General features: G+C 32.1%; 1 pseudogene; it reads right to left on the bottom strand.

The window, feature by feature from the left end:
- Nucleotides 1-810: 810 nt before the first annotated feature.
- On the bottom strand, nt 811-2,194 carry LOC136778117 (putative nuclease HARBI1; annotated as a pseudogene).
- Between the last annotated feature and the right edge of the window lie 10,758 nt (nt 2,195-12,952).

Genomic DNA, 12,952 nt, shown 5'->3' with positions numbered 1-12,952 from the left:
ATGAACCTAAAACTATTGAACATTATGATGTAAGTATCATGAAATAATAGCTATATATACTTATAATTAGCTATATAATAAACAATATATTCATTTTTTATTCAGATTTTACATGAAATATTTCATAGAATGCCGTACATAACACCCATATCTATTGTGGGATCAGATACACCACTTGGCAAACATATTAATATGGACAAAACTGTTTCAACTGGTATTTATAATAGTAATCACACGTACAAGATTACTATAAACTGTTAATTAGATGGAATTACTTTCTTCATATACATGAAATCAATTTCAATTATTAGTGTACTGAATGATGTTTAATACTGTATATGTATGTAAAAAGAGATAAAAACACTGAAACTCAATTCCTTTTCAGGCCTAAAACGTAACTCAACAAATATAAAAACAGATTATATGTGTGAAATGATTAAAATTAAGAAGCAGAAATTAGAGAATGACAAATTATATAAAGATGAAAAGCTAAATATATTGAAGCAAATTAGAGATAATATGATTAAAAATTAAAGCCATTATCAATACAATAAAATGTGATATTAGCAATAATTTCTATTTTTTTAAGTAAGGGCACTTAAAAGATTTGTTTTTGCTTTTATTTAACAGAAATGTTTATATTTAGTACTATTTATAATAACCTATAAAAAAATTCATGTCACTGTTATAATGAAGTAAATATATATTCATATTTTAATTTGTATTTTTCAAATAAATATATTTTTGCTATAAAAATGCTATCAATAATAGTTATAAATATAATCTTAAGTATCTTAACAAATATAAAAATCAGAGAATATCTACAGAAGCAGCTAGATAATTTTTTATTTCATCTCTTCTGATTATACCGTCTTGGTGTTGCTCTGGAGTAATAGCTAAAGGACCACTATTTTCAAAATCTTCATTGAGTATAATTGGTACATCAATTTCTTCATCTTCACATAAGAGACATACATTGTGAAAAACACAACATGCAATTATGTAATAGGGAATCAAATCTGTCCTTCTCATAAGCAATTTATCTAGAAGGCATCTCCACCTTCCTTTCAATAACCCAATGGATCGTTCAACAACCATCCGACTTTGAGAAAGAATACGATTATAATTTATTTCATCCACTAGTAAATGTCCATTGTCTTTATATGGAACCATTATATGTTTTTGGATAGTATAAGCTGAATCTGCTATTATGTATTTATTAAAAAAGTTATTTTCACAACACTTTTGCTGCACTCAAGAGTATTTGAATACCCTCATGTCATGCACAGATCCTGGCATTCCAGCAAAACAATGTATAAATTGTCTCTTTTCATTACAAATAACCTGTAATAAAGATAAATACAAGTTGCATTGACGTATCATAAATACACAATATAAGATTTTAAAGTAGAATTGAATATTATAAACTTTTATACCTGTAACTGTATAGAATGATATCCTTTTCTATTTATATAAGCTACAGCATTTTCTTTTGGTGCTAAGATTCTAATATGAATCCCATCCATCATTGCTAGTACTCCTTGCAGCTTATATTTTCCTTCGATAACTCTACTGGTAGCTTCTGCTGCCTCTGCTCCTGGCCAACGAATAAAATGATTTCGTAACTGACACAAAATTTTCACAACCCTTTTTACTGCGTGCCAAGATGAGCTATTGCTGATATTAAATTTTGATACAACTGACCTATATATTTTGTAAGGGATTATAAATCGATGTGTATAGTATTCTGAATAAATAAATTAATTTAATATGTGTAAATGACGATTGAACATTAAATATTTACCTGTATGAATCAGGTGTACCTAATACATACAATGCTACGTAAACTTGTTTTTCAAATGAAATAACATATGGAGATTAGTCACTTTCTAGATATGGTCTAATAACATTTAATAAGTAATAAAAAGTACTACGATACATCCTGCAAATCAAATGAATCAATGAAGCAAGATGGAGTGATAATAAATTAATTTCAATACTAACCGATAATGTCTCTTAAATTCTTCGTTTTCATAAGCATGGATAATATTTTCGATGAAATTTTTTACTCTTGGTTTCCTTACTCCATTGTCATTTAATTGAAATAGATTTCGATGTCTTCTTCATCACTATCACTGTCACTTGAACTTGACATAAAAATTGCATCAAGTAATATAACCCTGTTAGCATCCATTGTTATTTATATACCAATGTATGACCTTTAAATACAAAATAAATAATTATAAATTTAACTATCAGAGTATTGGCATATAATTATAAGTAAATAATTTACATATATCAATTAACAAATTCTAGAATATTATGACTATCTTTCAATGTACTTAAAAATTCTATTCTATCTCACCATTTAACTGATTCAAAATTTAAAATGCTAAAAAAAAAATATCACTAAAGTTCCTTCCTTCCTTTCCACCACTCTTCCTTTCTTTGATTAACTTCAATGTTTCAAACACTTTTCAATTTGATCTATCAATGCTAACATTTAAAAACAAATTAAACAAAAGTTTAATTTTTTAATATACTCAAAGAAAAACCGAAAGAAAACTATTTTGTGCTCATTTAATCATTTCATTTGCTCTTGTATATCATTTATGCATGGTGGAAAACTGCTTTGTTGAGTTTATTTACATTATGTCTTCTGATCTGACCTATTCTTTTATTATTACGCTATTGTATGAAGAGTTTGCATTTTTCACATTCTATTTAATGAATAGAAATCTTCTGCGTTACCATATCTTCTCTAAAAGAAATTTGAGAAACATAACGTAAATACATGTAAAATAACTTGATGTTACTACTGATGCATTAATTACAGAATTATTTACCTTATACAGCGATTGATTTATTCTGTTAACAAGTTTCTTCTATAATATAAAATAGGACATACATAATATTCTATGATTGACAGCTGTCAGTCTGTAATACTTCTCTTCTTTGTCATTCCTCATTAGATATAGGAAATCTTCAATAGTATAGAAACTATTATCTGCAATTAAATTTTAACCACAAAGAATCAATTTATTCCTATACTTTAATAAATATATGAAAAATAATACTTATCTAATTAGTTGTAGCTCCCCTAAACCTCAACCATCTAAATAATATTCCAATTTAAGAAAAGGCCTGTATGACATGTGTAACAAGCAATTGCTATAATTCTGATCCACTGATCCTTGCGTTCATCAATCCCAAACTTTCGAACACTTTTTGGTTTAGTCAATCATTGCCAACCGTAAAAAATAAATTAAGCTAAACTTTTGTATGTTTCGAATACGCAAAATTATGTATTTTGAAATTAGTAATTAGAAATATCTATATTGCGGTCCCTCTACAGTCTCTACCCTCTGACGTATTTCCGCCGACCAGTAGTATCAGCAGCGACTATAGCGTAGTACCCAAAATAGTACTACGCTATAGGATATGTCGCTTTTGGGTACACTGTTCAAAATTGAATCATGTACAGGTATAGTTTCTGCTTCCCTATACTATCTTGTAGCAAAAATGCTTCTCGCAAAATTGATTCATGTCCATCTCAACTACTCTATACTATCTTATAGCAAAAATTTAATGACAACAGCAGACGAAACGCGACATCGACAAATATGAAGATGACATTTTGGACGTAGTAAAAGTATTATCCAGAAAGCATATTATTTATGTTGGAAATGTAGGGATGTCGAAAAATGGAATGGAAAATAATGCAAATATGGTGCATATATATAATATTATTTATCAAGTATAAAAAGGAAGAGATCGGATGTAATTTTCAGCCTATAAAGAGGAAAAAGCATCAGATAAGCATCGGGAGCAGCAAGTCAGAAGAAAGATTAATTTAACAAAGCAAAATATTCTTTAATCTTTCTTTTGATTTACTGCTCCCGATGCTTATCTGATGCTTTTTCCTCTTTATAGGATGAAAATTACATCCGATCTCTTCCTTTTTATACTTGATAAATAATATTATATATATGCACCATATTTGCATTTTTTTCCATTCCATTTTTCGACATCCCTACATTTCCAACATAAATAATAATATGCTTTCTGGATAATACTTTTACTGCGTCCAAAACGTCATCTTCATATTTGTCGATGTCGCGTTTCATCTGCTGTTGTCATTAAATTTTTGCTATAAGATAGTATATAGTAGTTGAGATGGACTGCAGGACATGAATCAATTTTGCGAGAAGCATTTTTGCTACAAGATAGTATAGGGAAGCAGAAACTATACCTGTACATGATTCAATTTTGAACAGTGTACGAAGTACCTGGAGAGAGCGCTAGCCTGCGGGGCTGAAAGGTAAGACGGAAGGGGAAGGAAGCTATCCGACATTTTGTTTTGTTCATGTTACGTCATTATGACGTGTTTGTGAATATATATATATATATAAATATATATATGTTGTTTTGTGCATAGAACAACCGTGAACCCAGACAAAATAAATAAATATAGGCAAAAGCAAAATGTAGTTCCGTTGATTCACCCTTTTCCCACTATCTCCCGTCTTCTCAGTCGACTGAAAGTCTAACACGACGTACTACGTTATTTGTATTGTCTCCGTTCACTGTTGTTCAATGCACAAAACAACATATATATATTTATATATATATATTCACAAACACGTCATAATGACGTCACATGAACAAAACAAAATGTCGGACAACCTCTTCCCCCTTACGTCTTACCTTTCGGCCCTCTCGCTAAAAGTTGGCCTTTATACTCTCTCCAGGTACTTCGTATGTACATACACTGTTCAAAACTGAATCATGTACGGGTATAGTTTCTGCTTCCCTATACTATCTTGTACCAAAAATGCTTCTCGCAAAATTGATTCATGTCCATCTCAACATTCTCAACTCCTCTATACTATCTTATAGCAAAAATTTAAAGACAACAGCGTCAACAGCAGACGAAACGCGACATCGACAAATATGAAGATGACGTTTTAGACGTAGTAAAAGTATTATCCAGAAAGCATATTATTTATGTTGGAAACGTAGGGATGTCGAAAAATGGAATGGAAAATAATGCAAATATGGTGCATATATATAATATTATTTATCAAGTATAAAAAGGAAGAGATCGGATGTAATTTTCAGCCTATAAAGAGGAAAAAGCATCAGATAAGCATCGGGAGCAGCAAGTCAGAAGAAAGATTAATTTAACAAAGCAAAATATTCTTTAATCTTTCTTTTGATTTACTGCTCCCGATGCTTATCTGATGCTTTTTCCTCTTTATAGGATGAAAATTACATCCGATCTCTTCCTTTTTATACTTGATATATAATATTATATATATGCACCATATTTGCATTATTTTCCATTCCATTTTTCGATATCCCTACATTTCCAACATAAATAATATGCTTTCTGGATAATACTTTTACTACGTCCAAAACGTCATCTTCATATTTGTCGATGTCGCGTTTCGTCTGCTGTTGTCATTAAATTTTTGTTATAAGATAGTATAGAGTAGTAGAGATGGACATGAATCAATTTTGCGAGAAGCATTTTTGCTACAAGATAGTATAGGGAAGCAGAAACTATATCTGTACATGATTCAATTTTGAAGGTGGGGGTTCAAGTGTCCTAATTTTTCTAGTTTCAAAATGGTGTCATCAGTCTTTACTTTTCAAAGAGCGAATACTATCTATGTTAATCATATGAAAGTGAATGTTCCAACTCGTAGAGTGTACAGTGCAGGAAATAACACTTCTAAAGTGTCAAACAGCTGTCAAAACGGCAGAAGACACAAAAGCAGGAAGGTTATGTAAGTGAAAGAAAATAATATGGATGATGACAGGACGTTCATTTTAATTTAATTGAACTAAACACAGTAGACAGCGAATTTTAATTTATAGATGAGTAATTTAATACAAGGATAAGGAGTATTAACCTTATTGCAAATGATGAATGATGCTTTGTGTTAATGTAATTTTGATTATAGATAAGAAGACTTGGGCAGGAAATAAACATTTTAACGGATCACTTGCTGGATGGATATTACAGCATTAACAAAAACTGTCCATGTAGTGAGACTTATTGAAACTGCATAAGGCAAGCTTACATTTTTCTGTCATATATGTTGCACCCCAGAGAATTGAGAGAAAAATGAGTATTGCCATAACAAGGTAATCAACTATTGGGCTATACTTATATGTAATTGAAAAATTTGCAATTTAAATATATAGTACTTTATTACGTATAACTTAATTTATAGAATATACAATACACAAAGGCATATGAAATTGAAATGAAAATTATTTGTTAATTCATTTACGTAAGCCTATAATAGACTTATTTTTCTATCGAACAATGAGAGTTAAATCATTACTGCGTATAATTTTCTAAACATAATTCTGATTATGCTAATTCTTGAATATATGTGTATACTTTATTTAATATTGCCACAGGTAACTAAAAGAACTCCAGAGTTAACTTATAGAATTTATTGAAATTCTTTTTTCAACGATATTATAAATAGAAGTATCATTTCCTATAGACTGGATTATTCATAGATTTAATAAAATATATATGACTAAAATCATCATTTGCACAAAATGCTTAATATAACTACAGGAATAAAAACTTTTAATAATATAACGACAATAGTAATATCTATGAATGATATTTTTCTTTAGGTATTTGAGCATCCAGACAAGGCCTTGAGGGTTCTTCTCCTTTTGTTACATCTGCCAAGGATTCATGCAGCGAAGCAGTACTATTTGGAAGCTGAAAATAGTTGCAAAATATTAATACATCATACACTGCAATAATGTACTTGCGAAAAAGTCTATTTGTATATACTACATTATTTTACAATTTATATATTTAGAAAACATTAATTCAAAAAAATATTGACACTATAAAGGTAAAAATCATTACATATATATATATATATATATATATATATAATTACTGCTTCTATATCCTAATATTACTTTTTCCCTCCTATAGTTGCTTACACTATTTCCACAATGATGAGAAACTAAAATCGCATGAACGTGATTGTGCGCAACTCAATAAAAACATCAGAATTGTGCTACCTGACAAGGACCGTTGGGTTTCCTTCAATAACATGAAGAACAGTGAGAGGGTGCCATTTGTCATATACGCTGACATTGAATGCTTGCTTGAAAAAGTTGAGCAAACAGATGACGAAATTGGTATTTATCAAAAACACATACCTTTTAGTATAGGTTATTATTTTAAAAGCGTTCGTGATTCATCGCTCTCAACTTACAAATCATATCGTGGACTCGAGTGTATAGAATGGTTTGTGCGAGAACTCGATAAAATTGCTAGCATAGCGAGCGAAAAACTAAAGACTGTAGTGCCTATGAGAACGCTAAGTATTAGTGAAAATTCAAGGCATTATACTGAGCCCAACTGTCATATATGTAAAAAGCCGTTTCTTCCAGATCAAATACGTGTTCGCGATCATGATCATTTAACTGGTAAATATAGAGGACCTGCTCATAATAATTGTAATTTAAACTTTAACGATTCGCATGTAATACCTGTAATTTTTCATAATTTATCAGGTTATGACGCACATTTTATTTTCGGTACAATCGCTAACTTGTATGAAGGTTCAGTACACTTGTTACCTGTACATAAGGAGAAGTATATTTCATTCACTAAATTCATCCGTAAATATAATATACAACTAAGGTTTATCGATTCTTTCAAATTTATGGCATCAAGTTTAGACAAATTGAGTTCATATTTAACGAGATCACAGTTAAAAAATTTAGAGTCAGAATTCTCATATTTAAACATAGAACAATTTAACCTTCTGACAAGGAAAGGTATTTTTCCTTACGATTACATAGATAGTCTGAACCGTCTGGAAGAAACTGCTTTACCTCCACGCGAGATATTCTATAATAGATTATCCGATAGTGATATTAGTGAGGGTGCGTATAATCACGCTAAGGAGGTATGGACCAAATTTCAAATACGAACACTTGGGGAGTATAGCGATCTCTATTTGAAAACTGATGTACTATTGTTGGCTGACGTTTTCGAAAATTTTCGTGATAGCTGCATGCAAACTTATAATTTGGATCCTGCTCATTATTATACACTCCCAGGCTTCACTTGGGATGCAATGCTCAAACATACAGAAATAAGATTAGAACTTTTTACTGACGTAGAAATGCTGCTTTTCGTAGAACGAGGCATACGTGGTGGTTTAAGCCAATGCTCGCACCGCTATGAAAAGGCTAACAATCGGTACATGCAAAACTACAATCCCGAGGAACCTTCTAAGTATTTAATGTACTACGATGTAAATAATTTGTATGGGTGGGCAATGTCTCAACCACTACCTACTCACGGATTTCGCTGGATTGAAAATGTTAATAATTTGGATATCTCTAATATACCGATAGATTCACCCGAGGGTTATATTTTAGAGGTTGACTTAGAGTATCCAAGCATGCTTCACGATAAACATTCCGACCTTCCATTTTGTCCCGTACGTGATGCACCACCGGGTACACGTCAGAAGAAGCTACTTGCAACTTTAGAAAATAAGAAGCGCTATGTTATACACTATCGTGCTTTACAGCAATGTATGCGTAATGGTGTTGTCTTAAAACACATTCATCGCGTTTTAGGATTTCAGCAGTCCACCTGGTTACGTAAATATATCGATTTGAACACTAGTTTGCGTGCAGCATCTAAAAATGAGTTTGAGAACAATCTTTTCAAATTAATGAACAATGCGGTGTTCGGTAAGACTATGGAGAATGTTAGAAATAGAGTTGATGTGAGACTCGTGAGTAAGTGGGAGGGAAGATATGGTGCTGAAGCAATGATTGCTAAGCCTAATTTTCACAGTCGCACTATATTCAGTGAGAATTTGGTCACGATTGAATTAACAAAATTAGCAGCTAAATTCGATAAGCCTATATACGTAGGTATGAGCATTCTTGATATTTCGAAAACATGTTTGTATGATTTTCATTATGATTATATGCTTCCTACGTTCGGTAGCAAATGTAAAGCGTTATATACCGATACGGATAGTCTAATATACAGCATTGAGTGTGATGATATTTACACTATTATGAGGGAGAATCTTGCTAGATTCGATACAAGCGATTATTCTCCCAACAATCAGTACAATTTACCTCTAGTAAATAAAAAAGTCCCTGGGCTGATGAAAGATGAGAATAATGGGCAGATAATGACAGAGTTTATTGGACTGAGATCAAAAATGTACACATTTAAAGTACAAAATAAAATTATCAAAAAAGCTAAACGTATTAAGACTTACGTTGTTGCTAGAAACATAACCTTCGAGGACTATAAGGACTGTTTAACAAATTTTACTGTACAAGTCCGCAATCAAAATTTAATTCGCTCAAAATTGCATAATGTTTATTCGATTACGCAACGGAAAGTAGCTCTCAGCCCTTACGATGATAAGCGTTATATCGTGCACGGAACTGTATCGACTCTACCATGGGGTCATTATAGAATAAATTAATTATATTTAAATTGAATAATTTTATTAATAAATATTGTTTTTACAAAATATTATCTTTATTTATCCATGAATTATGTTTATTATCGAATCCTAACCACTTCACAAAGACCTTATCACCCTTCTTACGTAATACCTTCTCCACTAGATATACATTAGGATTAGCAGTTTTTAAAAGTTCATATTCGTAGAATCCTCCGTATATATCAGTACCACTAGAGTCTCTAAGTAAATATGTAACAGGATTTGTTTTCTGCACTTTTATAATTTCAAATATTTCAGTTGTCCAATTTGGTGTGTATCCCTTTGCGAATACATTCTTGTATTTACTGATTCGTACAAAATCACCTACTTTGAACTTGGCACGACCAACAATCTTTATATTATTGTATACTGTAGTCAGGAGCATATTAGCATGATCTGGCGTCACATAAACTGGTCGCATTCCTATAGTACGATGTTTTCTTGCGTTGTAGTCTTCAACTAGTCGCTGCAGTATGCCTCGCCACTTATAATTTCCATTCAACGTAAATCGTTTCCACATTTCAGTCTTCAGCGTGCGATTCCAGCGCTCAACTATCGTAGCTTTCAATACGCTGTATGTTGAGTAATGATTTATTCTACGTTTTTTTATAAGCGATTTGAAATCACTATTATAAAACTCCTTGCCATCATCTGTCTGCAAATTTTTGGGACATCTCCCACTTTTCAGAATCTTCGTAAATGCGTCTGTCACTTCCTTGCCAGTTTTGGTTTTTAGTGCTACTGCCCATCCAAATTTCGACAATGCATCAATAACTGTGAGAATATAGTGGTAACCTCCGTCAGTATAATTCTTCATATCAACCAGATCTGCTTGCCAGAGGTCATCGAAGCCTCGTATTATAACTCTTCTACGTTGAAAATTCCGTCTTGCAGGTACATGCAGTTCTTCGACCAATTTTTTCTTTTCTTCACTATCCATAACTCTTCAGGTATGTGTTGGGTTTACAGGGGTACAACGAGCACTGATGGTAGTAAAACTTTCTTTTTCCTAATAAAACTCTTTGTCGAATTATTTCAAGAAGAATTCTCCTTAGCATGATTCTCCCCATGAAAAATAGCACTTTTTTTTTTTTTTTTTTTTTTTAATTCCGCATTATCTTCATTATATGTTTCTTTGATTCAGCATCCTCTTTAGTCTGATTCTCCATGAAAATTGATACATATTTCTTTAAATCTGCATTATCTTCAGCATGTTTCTGCATGAAATTACTCAATTTCACTTGAAAATCATTCAGCCTTAACTCGGTTTCATCCAGTCTTAACGCAATACTTCGTAAAATATCACTGTTTTCTTGCATTTCATTTTTAAGGTTCTCACGTACAGCATTCATATTATCCAGCAGAACACGCATATTCACAGCACATTTCTCATCAGTAGCATCAAATCCTAAATTTGAAATAATATTCCCCTTAGCATTAAATGCATTCATACGTTTATCAAATTTTAATGTTTCATCTTCAGTTTTGCGGAAATATTTTCTCACATTACTGGCAGTGGAAATACCTCCAAATTTATTTATCGACATTGTGAAGTAACACAATCAACTGGGAAATTATGGAAAGTGTGTTCTCTTTTATAGGATAATACGTTCTTCATGAAGCTCCTCAATTATTGATTGTATCTCATTATGATGATTCGTATGTCCTGCAGCAGATGATGCAATCAAAAGTCTCAAACGTTCAACTAATTCGTTCGGATCATTCCAATGTACATAGTTCACTGGTTTATCATTAACACACATATAACCGCTACCTTTTACAAGGTTCTTTGGAGGAAATAATGGGCTAATTATTTTCTTCCATTTATGACCCTTATTCCCACGAAGCTTTCCCTCGCTACTGTAATCTGCTCTGTGTACATTAGTTTGAGAAAGAATATTCTTATATGTTTTTAAATCATCTTCAGTATAATCATGTGGCTCTTTCATGAAGATCAATTCAAATAGACCAATAGTACCCTGATAATACTCATCATCAATAATAATAAAATCTTTACGATTTACTTTAAAAGAACATTTTCCAAGTCTCATTTTCTTAAGTCTAACATCTCGTTCAATTCCAAAATTATCATCAATTAAATCCTTATTTTTACGCAGAAACATCTCTATATATTTACGTCCAATTGGTGCATATTCTGACAAAGAACTATTTAAATCTAAGGATCTTTGCAATGGTGATGATGGAGTTTCTGCTTGCATTGGTGATGGTATTGCTAAATCATTAACATCCTTTTCCACTTTCACTCCCTCCTCCTCCTCCTCCTCCTCCCCATCCTCTTCCAGAGAAAGGTATAATGTTTCATTAGGTCGTGAATTTCCTTGCTCATCATCATCATCATCAGATGAAGGGGTTGGAATTTTAATTCTAGAGTTGTCTGCGAAATATTTACGTTGTGGAGTCGATGAGAAATAAGTTCTTTTACGTTCCGATGGAATAATCAAAGAATTATCGCTTGCAGTAGTCTTCTGTAGCGGTTCCTGTTTATACTCATATTTCGGGGACACGAAGGTCATCTCATTATGTTCAGTGAGCTTCTTCAATGGCTCAACAATTGGTTTAAAAGTTTCATTTAAATTGGTTTCCATCATTTCTCTTCCTGATTTGAGTGCACGATATTTTTCACGAATTACTTTACTTTTCGCGGCAATCTTCTTTAGCAGCATCTTTTTTTCCATTTTCCTGCTTTCCATGTTCAATCCACGTTCAATCCACGTTCAATCCACGTTCAATCCACGTTCAAATCCACGTTCAATCCACGTTCAATCCACGTTCAATCCACGTTCAATCCACGTTCAAATCCACGTTCAATCCACGTTCAATCTACGTTTCCACGTTCAATTCACGTTCAATTTAGATTCAGTCCACGTTTTTATTTCCACGTTTATACTAGGTTTATTCCATGCTCATTTGATGTGTGTGTTTTGATGGACACTTAGCTCTAAACTGAACAATCTTAAGCAAACGGTATACTATTTAATCTTAGCATACTCATCGAAACCTTTCCGATATCTACCATTTTGAATTGTACTATCCTTGTCGATCACTAGAAATCCATAATCATGGTGCCAGCACTTTGAACACAATTCATTGAATTTTTCAAATGACATATCCGTGTTTACATGATCGTTATAAATATGTTTTAAATTAGTACCATCTTGCTTAAAGATTATGAGAAGGTTTGCATTATCACGAATCATGTGTTTAGGAATTTTAGCATAAGTCTGGCAGAGGTAGAAGCAGTCAATATTTGAATGTCTACCCATGGAGAAGTAGTCTCTGATATTATCCTGCTTATCGTTAGCAACATCATCAAATATGAAAATAGAATTGGGTAACGCCTCAGTTACCTTTACAACGTCGCTATTGTTTGAAAATTTAAAATATCCAAT

This window comes from Prorops nasuta, unplaced genomic scaffold, assembly GCF_024137725.1.
Source record: "Prorops nasuta isolate Cenicafe-Biocafe unplaced genomic scaffold, Cenicafe_Pnas_1.2 PNAS00013, whole genome shotgun sequence".
NCBI classification, from domain to species: domain Eukaryota; kingdom Metazoa; phylum Arthropoda; class Insecta; order Hymenoptera; family Bethylidae; genus Prorops; species Prorops nasuta.
Note: the sequence above shows the minus strand (reverse complement) of the source record. Positions and strands in the feature narration are given on the sequence as shown.